The sequence below is a fragment of the Gekko japonicus genome, unplaced genomic scaffold (genome assembly GCF_001447785.1).
Source record: "Gekko japonicus isolate JY-2015 unplaced genomic scaffold, Gekko_japonicus_V1.1 scaffold1029, whole genome shotgun sequence".
Classification (NCBI taxonomy): Eukaryota; Metazoa; Chordata; class Lepidosauria; order Squamata; family Gekkonidae; genus Gekko; species Gekko japonicus.
In genome coordinates, this window is record NW_015167081.1 from 648,027 (window position 1) to 658,263 (window position 10,237).

The window sequence follows — 10,237 nt, forward strand, 5'->3', positions numbered from 1 at the left end:
AGCGTCTTCTGAGTGGCATTTTTTCCGCCCATACACTAACGGGGCGCATTTTAGAATTCTGGTACCCAAAACCCTTTTATAATATAGGAGAGATGGGATTAAATCTTTGAATAGGCTGCTGTGATGTCACAGCATGTTCAAGAGCTGCTGAGGGAAAGAATCTTGTCATTGAATTTTGGAAATGTGTGGGAGTGCTGTGAAGGAAAGGGAAGGTTGTCTGTGAGGAAACTTCCCTCCCCTCTTCTTAGCCAGGGGAGAGAGATATTTGGGTGGTGGACATTTTGTGTCAGGGATATGGCATCCACAAGTATTTAACCTTTGGGAGAGTTCTGCATCTCCCTCTTTACCCATCAAACTCTTTTGCCAGAATGCTTCTTGTGTTGCAAATACAGAGAAGAACTCTCCCTTCGGCAAAAATTATTATTATTGCCAGGTTTTTGCCCTGGATCTGAAGTTTCAGAGCTTTAACGTCCTTCTCAGGGCTCATCTATACATGATGGTTTCTTCCATGTTTACTTAAACAAAATGATCTGAGCATTTTTTTCAATGTTGCTGCTTTTCTTGCAAATTTAGCTGCCAGGATGGCTTTATCACAGACTAGAATGGGGCAGAGAAGGGAGGGAGGGAGGGAGTTAAGCTTTTCACCCTGAAAGCTTATTTTATCCAATGAAGAGAAATATGGGTACTTGTACATTTTCCTGAGCAGCAACGGGTCTTTCTTTCTTTCTCTTCTTTTTGCAATAAAACAGTGGAAAAGGGTAAAGTTTCCCTGCCTCTCACCTACATCCTTCTTCTTCTTGATAAAGCAATAACATCAGCTACATTTGCAAAAGGGAAAAAATCATTTAGCAGAAAAATAGAAAAGATTATAGCACATACATGACTCCTGGCCATCCCCCCCCCAAAAAAACAACAACACAAATTGCCCTAAGGTCTCAACTGCATGCTGCAATTTCTTCTATGTCTAAACAATTTTCACTTTTTTTTTTGCTGATTTAGGTACCCAGAACACAGAATACGACAAGCAGCTGGGTACTAGAATTGCCATCATTGGAGTCGGGGTTAAAGCTGGAGCCGCCATCCTCTTGTTGGTGGTGGCCGGTGTCCTTATGTGGAAGCGCAGATCCAGTGGTTAGATTTTCTCCTGTGACTTGTATGAGCCTTGAGAGATCAGAGGCATCCTGCATCTTTCTATTAAGAAGAGATGCCAAGAAAGCTTGCTGAGGGTCTAGTAGCCATGAGAGCTAAGTGGAGCCTCCCTGTTCAATGCAGTATACCTTTGTATACTAGTTGCTGCTGTGTGGCAAACAACAGGGACAGCCATTCATCCTAGAAGTGATCCAGCAGGACTCTCCTGACATTCTTACAATTGGAGACAGTTTTCCCTTGCTTTCACCGTGCATGTCTGTCAGGTTTTCTTTGTCATCCTGCATTGATTTCCCTCCCTTCAGCCCTCAGTCTGCTTTCTGGTCGCTGTTTCCCCGGGTCTTCTGAGAGTGGTTTTGTGCCAATTTTCCCCTTGTTTCACTTCCAAGCCAAAGGTAATTCAATCTGATTCTTTCAGACTTCCCCTCCACCCTTTTGCCACCCCTCGAAGGTCACTCCTCGCCCACATCACGGTCATTCCACCACCACCCCTTCTTCAGTGGTGTACAATCTCCATTTCCCCCTTGTTTTTAAATTTTTAATTTTTTGACAGGCAGCATGAGTTTAGCAATATAAGACTATTGCTAGTCTCCAATCACTGAATAAAAAATTTAAATGACTGGGGGGAGTTTAAAAGGAGCTGTGCAAGGTTTCATTCCTTGCTGGTATTGACTTGAAAGGGGGCTCAGAGAGGAGGCAAACAGCAGGATCCCCAGTTCAAATGGGGTGGGTGGGTGAGTTCAGTGCTACATGCAAACAAAATAAAGGGGGGGATCATCAACAAGGTATGAAATTGACATAAGATGTAGAGAGCGAGAGAGACTGGGATGGGAAGCCTAAAGCTTTGAAAACATAGTTTCCTTTCATTCTTTAGTGAACAAAGTTGGGGAGGGGGACCATTTTGGCAGTCTCTGGAAGCCTAACGCTAAAATGGAGGCTGAGCCACATGGACTTTCTGCAAACCACTGAACTCAAGAATTGCTTGGGATCTATCCATTTGGAGGAAGAGCGCAATCCGCACATGACAGGCTTTAAAAAAACTGCCACAATCATCACCTATGTGCAGGATCAAGTTAGAGAATCACAAAGAGAAAACCACACAACTGTGCAAGGAAGGGCAGGAAATTAGCCTTATTATGCATCTCTGCTAGGGCATCAGTGAAAATACCAATCCATTTTTTTCCCAATTTAGTGGCACAAGATTAAAAAAGCTCTCCAGAGCTTCTGCCAGAGGACTCCTCCCCCATACTAACTGCAGCCCTGTGTAAAGTGTGGTGGAGTTGCAGCCAACTTTGCATAAGTGTACATACCCACACACGTTGACAATGATACACACGTTGCCAACGATCACAGTTTGCAAAGCCAGTGTCGGTGGGTTCTAACGTGCATTCTGTACACTCAACATGTTTCCCCATATTATGAAAGCATGTGACTCCTTCCCATTTTTCACAATGGCTGATAATAAAGCAGAGAATCCCCTAAAGCTCCACAATATGGAAAACTGGGCTTTGCAGCTGCTTGCCAGTTTTAGGAAAAGTCTGGTCAGCTTCAACAGTTGGTTTTCCCCCTTTGCCTGCCTTCCTTTCTGTTCCCTTTCAACCTGGAACCCTTCTGCATGCAACAGACATGCTCTACCACTGAAACACAGCCCCTCCCTAAAGAAGACAGTTGAGTCAGATCCCTGCCACAGTACCTTTGAGACTAGACTACTGTAATGCACTCTACGTGGTCTGCCCTTGACGTCAAGTTGGAGGCGCCAATTAGTGTAGAGTGCTGCAGCTAGGTTATTATCAGGAGCCAGGTGGATCACCCATTCTGCAGTCACTCCACTGGGTGCCCATCATTTACCAGGTTCAATTCAAGGTATTAACTGCCACATACAAAGCCCTCCATGGCCTTGGACTGTCACAGCCACACAACTGCCGTTCCTCCTATCTTCCATCTTGACAGCTTTGCTCATCTGATCAGGGCCTTCTGTCAGAGCCACCCTGCAAGCAAATGGGCAGGATCAATAAAGTCCTGTGCTTGTGCAGGCTCTACTGTGGAATGGCCTGCCTGAGGCAGCCAGGAAGGCTCCTATGCCTCTGCCATTCTGCAAACTATGCAAAGAGGGCATCTTCATAACATTAAGAAGCATATACTATAACAGAGTGGTTCAGAAAGGCACATAAAGTGAAACAGAGAACCATTTTGCCAAGCTTTAAAGAAACGAGGCAGCTGTTTAACCTGATTAGAGGCTTCTGTTCTGCTTTGTATGATACTTGGAAGGCTTTGTTTCCAGTCTATCTACAGTCCTGAGGAAGTCTGACTGAAACCACTTATTTACAGTCCAGAGGAACGCGTCAACTGCTTCATCCTGTCAACAGAAGAAAAACTAAAGAGACTCTGCTTGTGAGAATTAACACCAGTTGGTGTATATATATATGTGCTCATTGTGCTGTGGCTATTGACTATATAGATTGATTATAAAGGGTGTTATTGTTATTATTATATTATTTATTGGATTGTTTCACATGGCGTTTGTTGTACTTATGATGTGTGTATTAGCCTGCTGCCGCTGCTTTAATTTCTACTGATGTAATACGATTTTCTTCATTCTGTATCATTTCTATCTTTGTTCAGATTTCTGTAAACTTGGGGTTCTCCTCCTACTCATTGCATTGACTTACACCAGGCAATCCACCTCGATTCTCAGTGAGAAAGGTGGACTGCAAAAATAGTAAATAAATAAACTGGAGGCCAAAGGACTCATGTTAAAATTATCCTGGGCTTCCAAAGGTGTCCCGTTCTTTGGCAGCCACTGGCTGATATCACAGATGGACCATGAGACTTGGTACACAAAGGCTGCGGTCACACGGAACGTTAGCCACGCAAGAGAGATGAAAGACAGGCAGATTTTCCAGGCGCAATCTCACCGGCACATCTGGGAAGCGTAGCGCTTTCGTGGCACAACCGAGGCTTCCCGCCGAAAACGCGCAGCAAAAAACTAGTACCTCGGAGGTACTAGTTTCCGGAAACCGTGGGGCAAGGGCGGGCGTCTGATCGCATTTCCAGTGGCATCCGGTGCCCGCCCATGTCCCCTTGCGAAAAAGTTTTTTTTTTCTTCCAAGTCTCCATGGATGCGCACACGCACCCAACGGAGCACGCGCATTTGTCGTGTACACAAAAAAAGAAAACCAGTTTGCCGCACCGCGTGCTTCTTCGTTGCGCTCAGGCGTGTCCTGTGATCGGCACCTCTCCCTACCCACGGAACCTCCACGGTACCGCCACAGGACCTCCACAGGAGGTCTGATCGCTTAACCCACGCGTTAGTTTGCCCCGAGGCAAACAGCTACGCTTCCCCCCCGCAGTTTCCTGCCCGTGTGACCAGAGCCAAAGGGCTTCAGCCTCCCCTTCCCCACACTGTTATCCTGAACTGAAACAGTCTGGGGGAAGGAATTTCCTTGCCCACCGCAGAAGACCATGCGGCCATTCCAGGGGGTGAACCACTGCCTTCTCCTTGTCTTGCCTACTCTCCATTGCCTGGCAGCCCCTCTCCCTGTTTCGGGGGGGGGGACCCTGCTGATCCTGCAGAGGAGCGAAGGCCAGAGCTGCCCACATCTGACCGCAGGCAGAGCCAAGAGCCCCAGGGGCTAAGCCTCCCAAAGGGGCTCCAAACGGCGTGCTAAATCAGCCTCCTGGTCTTCCCAAGCCCGCAACAGCCACTCAAAATGCAGCCACGAGCTACAGAAGGTGGTGCGATTTGCCTCCATTCAGCTAAGCAGAATGGAATCCAATCTGAATGGAGGCATTAAAATTAAAGATGATTTTCAACATCTCCAAATGGCCACATTTTCAGCCAGCCAGCTAGCCATTGATCTGAGTAAGTGTCTACATACGCGTCAGATACCGAGCAGAGAGCAAGATGTTCAACAGAAAAGAGAATGGAGGGACATATTAATTACAGCAATTTTCCAGAAATGAAGGCCAAAGCAGGTTGGATTCACAGGGATAGGAGATCTCAGCGAGCAGCCGATTTGCTAGCACAAGGGCAGCAGAAAAGGGTGACTGGTTTGCTGTCCCCATCTTCGCATATCTGTTGAGAACTGCCTCTCTCACAAGGAGCAGTGGCCTTCCTACCCCCTCCTTTGCGCTAACAGAAAAAAGGAGTCTTCGGAACGGGGGGGGGGGAAGGCAACTTAACAAAGACAATATTGGTACAACCGAATGTTGATACTAAAGCAGAATCCAGCTACAAAAGGAGTGACAGACAGTTTTATTTCTCATGGGGGAAAGAAACAGTGAGTACAGACACTAGTTTCCCAGTATCAAACTAAATGCACAACAAAACCAAGACCTCAACGTTGCGAGCAATTCTTTTCACGGCACCTTATAGCACCTTTTCCCTGAGCCTAAAAGGTTTGTTTTTGAATTGAGTGAACCACTGCTCCTCAAAAAAACCTACCACCGAACTCATGCAGAGATGCAACAGGCAGCTTCTTCCTCCAGGTGGGTCATTCTGCTACATTCTTACATCAAGCCTTTGCAGAGCTACTCCTAGTCTAGTGCCTCTGAAATCAATGGGCTTAGACTGGAGTAATTCTGCATAAGGTAAGACTGCACGGGAAATGATCCTGCCCCTTCCCACAGCAGAGGCCCACAGGAAAGAGGGAAATCAGAGCACTAAATCATGCAGAGATGTCGTGGGCAGCCTCCTTGACTATTTTGGTTTCCCACAGGCCTTTTATCATGAAAGTACATTTACTTCCCTATGGCACATTTAGCAGCTCTTTCACGGCGCAGTTTGGGAACGAATGGCCCAAAGCACAGTGTGAATGGCTCCCGAGTCACTTGACCTACCTTCCAACAGTAAGCAGCCAACTTCCCAAGTTCTAACTGCTAAAACAAGCAGGGTCGATCTAGCGTTCATTTGGACATTACATAATCCTACCAAATAAGGCGACCCTGATACCAGATTGATTAAATCTGTTCCACGCATCCAAGTAACAATGGCAATAATCACAACGATCTAATGAAGTGATTCTTAAGAGGGGGGCCATACACCCACTTAGGGGGTGATTGACAAACCTTGCGGGGGGGGGGCATTCAGAACTTTGGAAGGCATTTAAGATTAGAGCCGCCTGTCCCTACACTTGCAGTGACTTCCGAAAACCAGTGGAGATAAGAGCTGTTTTATTCTGCCCACCCCACCCTCTCCTGGGCCCTTCAAATAGCAGCACCGAGCAAATAGGAACCGGGCTTAGCCCATGGCCATCAGGGACAAGGGGCTCACTGAAAGTATCTCAGAGAGCCATGCATCATATGCACATATATCTAAAGATACCGCTACCAATAAAGCTGCTTTGACTGGATTGCTGGTTTTACGTCCTAATTTTTTGCTTGGGAGGTATTTGATGATAATGCTGCATATTGTGGCAGAGGGTAAATTAAGAACTGCTGATCTAACCCATGAATTAGCATTCTAGTGCTAAATCCCATTGATGGGGGGGAGGGAGGGAGAGCACTCAGGGAGCCCTGGAGCAGCCAAAGATAACCCCTTCCCATCATCCTCTACTTCTGAACGCCACATGGCGTACACGGGATCTGCTCCTCCCTTCCAGCCTCTGACCCGCGCTGCCATTCCAGGTCCTGCCACCCAATTGCCTTCTGACCTCAATGCAAAGCACGGACTAGATGCAAGGCAATGCAATCCAATTTGGCTTCCATTAACTTTCCACCCTGTGCACCAACTAACATTAATCTCTGCCCTGGTTGATACAACAGTGACCACGTTCGCCCCCTGCTCTTGACCATTTAAAGGGTCCATGCGCCCCGCCTGGCATCACAGAGACATTGACCTGCTGACTGTATTTTCTGTCGGATGTTTTCTCTTCCCCTCCTTTTTTTGTTTGTTCTCAGCATGCTAGGGTGCAACGGGATACCAGCCAGGCATGCCCTCTGCCCAATTAAGCTGGTTACGCATCGTACAGGACGCAAAGAGGCCTTAACACCACAACTGGAGACCTGTGGCCCCCCCTTTTGTTTAACATCCAACCTAATAAAGTGTTCTGGAGCACTCCAAAGGCTGCACGTTGTTTTAGGACAATGTGGTTAGTCTTCATAAGTAGTATTATGTGGCTTTTGTTTCTGGATTTTGCTTCAGACCAACATGGCTACCTTAAGCCTCTTTCCGTTCATCACCCCGGCTCCCAACATACCCCGGAGTCTGTATCCCCTGTCCCGTTCTACAACAGCCTCTAAATCCTACAGGAGGTATTCTCCCCAGGGGTACCATCAGTGCACCCAACTGCCATTCCTGGTGGCTGGCTGCCCCTCCACTTCCACTGGGGACCGATGGCCCCTCTGAGCTGTGGAGTCTTGTGAGCAAAAATTCTACTTTGTGAGCTGCTGGCATTAAAGCTGTGAGCGAGCAATTTGGCCCCTGCAGAAATTAGTTTGCGCTGGAGCCATCCTTCGTGAGCTTAGACAAAAATCTGTGAGCTGGAGGCTAAAAAACTGTGAGCTGGCTCACACTAACTCAGCTTAGAGGGAACCCTGCTGGGGACTCACCAAAGCTGGGCTTTGCCTCACCTCCAGACGCTGCACAAAACCTTTCCATACAAATCAGACACACACTTGCACTTACTCATTTGTATCCCACTGCTCTCCCCAACTGGGACTCCGAGCGGCTCAGAACATCGTTCTCCCTTCCCCCATTCTCCCACAACAACCACAACCCTGTGGGGTAGGCCAGACTGAGAGTTTGTGACGGGTCCAAGGTCACACAGCAAGCTTCCACAGCATAAGTGGGGACGGAAACCCAGGTCTCCCAGGATCCTAATCCAACACTCTATCCACCACACCATGCTGGCTCTCATAACGTATGGCCGGGGGTAGAAGAGAATAACCAGCAACCTGCCTGCATCCCCCAAGCCTCCCCAGAATCCAAACACATAATAATAATGATAATAATTATTGTATGGCATTGTGTGTAGTATAGCCAGGATATCCTAAGACTGTCTGGCAGCCAGAAGTTCTAGTTCCTTTAGTGCTATGCACTTCTAGATGGCGAGCTAAACTTGTTTTTGAGGCAAGAGACTTTTCAGAGCTGGTGTACCATTGCCTGCCTTTGCGTCATGACCCTGGTATTCCTTGGAAGTCACCCATCCAAGTACTAGCCAAAATTCTACAATTATGCAATGCCAGTGGAGGATATGCATTGCCCACATAACCAAACACCCCCCCCCCAAAGGCTGGTTCTGAGACCATTTGAGAAACCATGCCTTATATTATTCTTTATATACATCATCATCAGGCACATGTACCGCTCATGAAAACCGCTGCTTTTGCCTCTCCTTTGTGCTCCAAGCAGACTGCAATTATGCCAGCACAGACCTCCCTGACTCTGTGAATCACCTCTGGCTACAGCCTCCCGGCAAACCTGCCTGTATGTCAACACTGACAACACCCGCAGGAACAGCGTTGAGCTAATTGCCAGCTTTGCATCTCACAGAGGACGCCTGAAAAAAAATTGATTGCCATCCCACCTTCTCTAAAAACAAAAACATTGTAACATCCAGCCTGATTTCAGAGTTCTGGTGGGCCCAAAAGCTTGCACAGCATTTTGGGTCAAACTGGCTGGTTCTTATGCAAGGTACAAGGCAGGATTTTGTTATCACTTTTACTGAAGCTGGACCTAACGTCACAAAATGTTAACAACCCACTGAGCCGTTGCTCTCTTTGGCTTCCATCCTGGAATACCCAAGATCAGACTATGGTTTCCATTTAAAAAAAGAAAAGACTTTAAGAACTGAAATAGAACAGAACAGTAATTATTTATTCCTCCCCTCAAAGTAATTTTAAACAAGGAGCAAAGCGAATTCCTCCTGCGAAAAGATGCCTGCAGTTCTACATGTGTCCACTAGGAGAAACGTCGCTCCATTGCCAAGCCTGTTGCGGGGCGGCGGAGGGGCAGGGCAGGTGGGTCCCCCCATGCCGGCACTTGCTACAAAATTCCCCCATCATAAAATCTTTTTTTTTTAAAAAACGAAGCTGCTACCTACATGGCTGCATTCTCGGCTGCTCTCAGAAGACCAGGCATGTCTGCTGCTGCCGCCGCCGCCTAGGTCTTCTTCTTCCCTACCAGCATATTTTAGGTTGCAAAACCCTCCGTGGCAGAACCGAAGGGAATCAAAGGTTTCGTTTAAATGGATCCAACCCCCCCCCATGCCCCGAGGTTTCAAAGCGAGCGGCATCTGATTCCCACCTACCTTCCCTTTAACACGGAAGCGCCGGACGTGTGCGGCGGCTGCCTGCGGCTACTGGGGGAATACTCTGTCTCTGCTCAGAGGCGCTCTTCTCTTCTCTTGACTATCACTTCACATGCTCCAGAAGCGGAGCGGCCGCCGAAAACAGCAGGTTGAGAAGACCGGCCTCGGTCTTGCGTTAAAAAAAAAATAAAAAATTAACACACGAACCTGTTCCTTAAGGGGTTTTTTTTTTTAAGGAGAACCGTCAGACACGTCACGCGTGACCCACAAGCAGGGCTCAACTTGCGCTCCCCAACACGTGCCTCACGCTCGCCCGTCAAGTCCCTTGCCGCCGGCCAGCCCGCCAGCCAGACCGTGTCATGTGTGACCGAACGCGAGTCCCGGCCCCTGGGCGCACCCCGAGCCCTCTTCTCTCCCACGCCGGAGCGAGGCTCTGCGCCCGAGGCGAGGCAAGGCAAGGCAAGGCAGCGACTCTCCCCGCCCTTCCGCGCCCGCTACTTACAGCTCCGGACTGGTCGCCCAAGCAGCGCTTCTCACCGGGCCGCCGCCAGCATTCCCGCGCGCCGCCGGAGACCGAGGCGGCGAGTCCGGCAACTGGCCGCAGCTTCCCCGGACCAGCGGCGGCCGCTTCAGTCGAGCCCGGGCGGGGGGCTCATCGTCGTCGTCGCTCGATCCCCGCCCCTCACTCTCCGGCTGGCAGCGGCGACTCGGCCCCGCGGCAGCTCCCCGAGGCGCAGCACAGCCGCCACCCGCCGGGCCCTTTCTCGCAGCAGCTCCTCCGGCGGCGTCTGAGCCGCGGCTGGCCTGGGCTGGACTCAGCCCCGCGCTTGGCAGTGCGCCGC

General features: G+C 49.0%; 1 protein-coding gene across 1 annotated transcript in view; it reads right to left on the reverse strand.

The window, feature by feature from the left end:
* The window catches only part of CPNE2 (copine II), a 169,039-nt gene extending 158,834 nt beyond the window's left edge, over positions 1-10,205 (reverse strand). Inside the window, exon 1 of the mRNA XM_015412816.1 lies at positions 9,898-10,205. The gene's annotated coding sequence lies outside the window, so the exon portion shown is untranslated. The remainder of the gene's footprint in view (positions 1-9,897) is intronic.
* Positions 10,206-10,237: the final 32 nt, after the last annotated feature.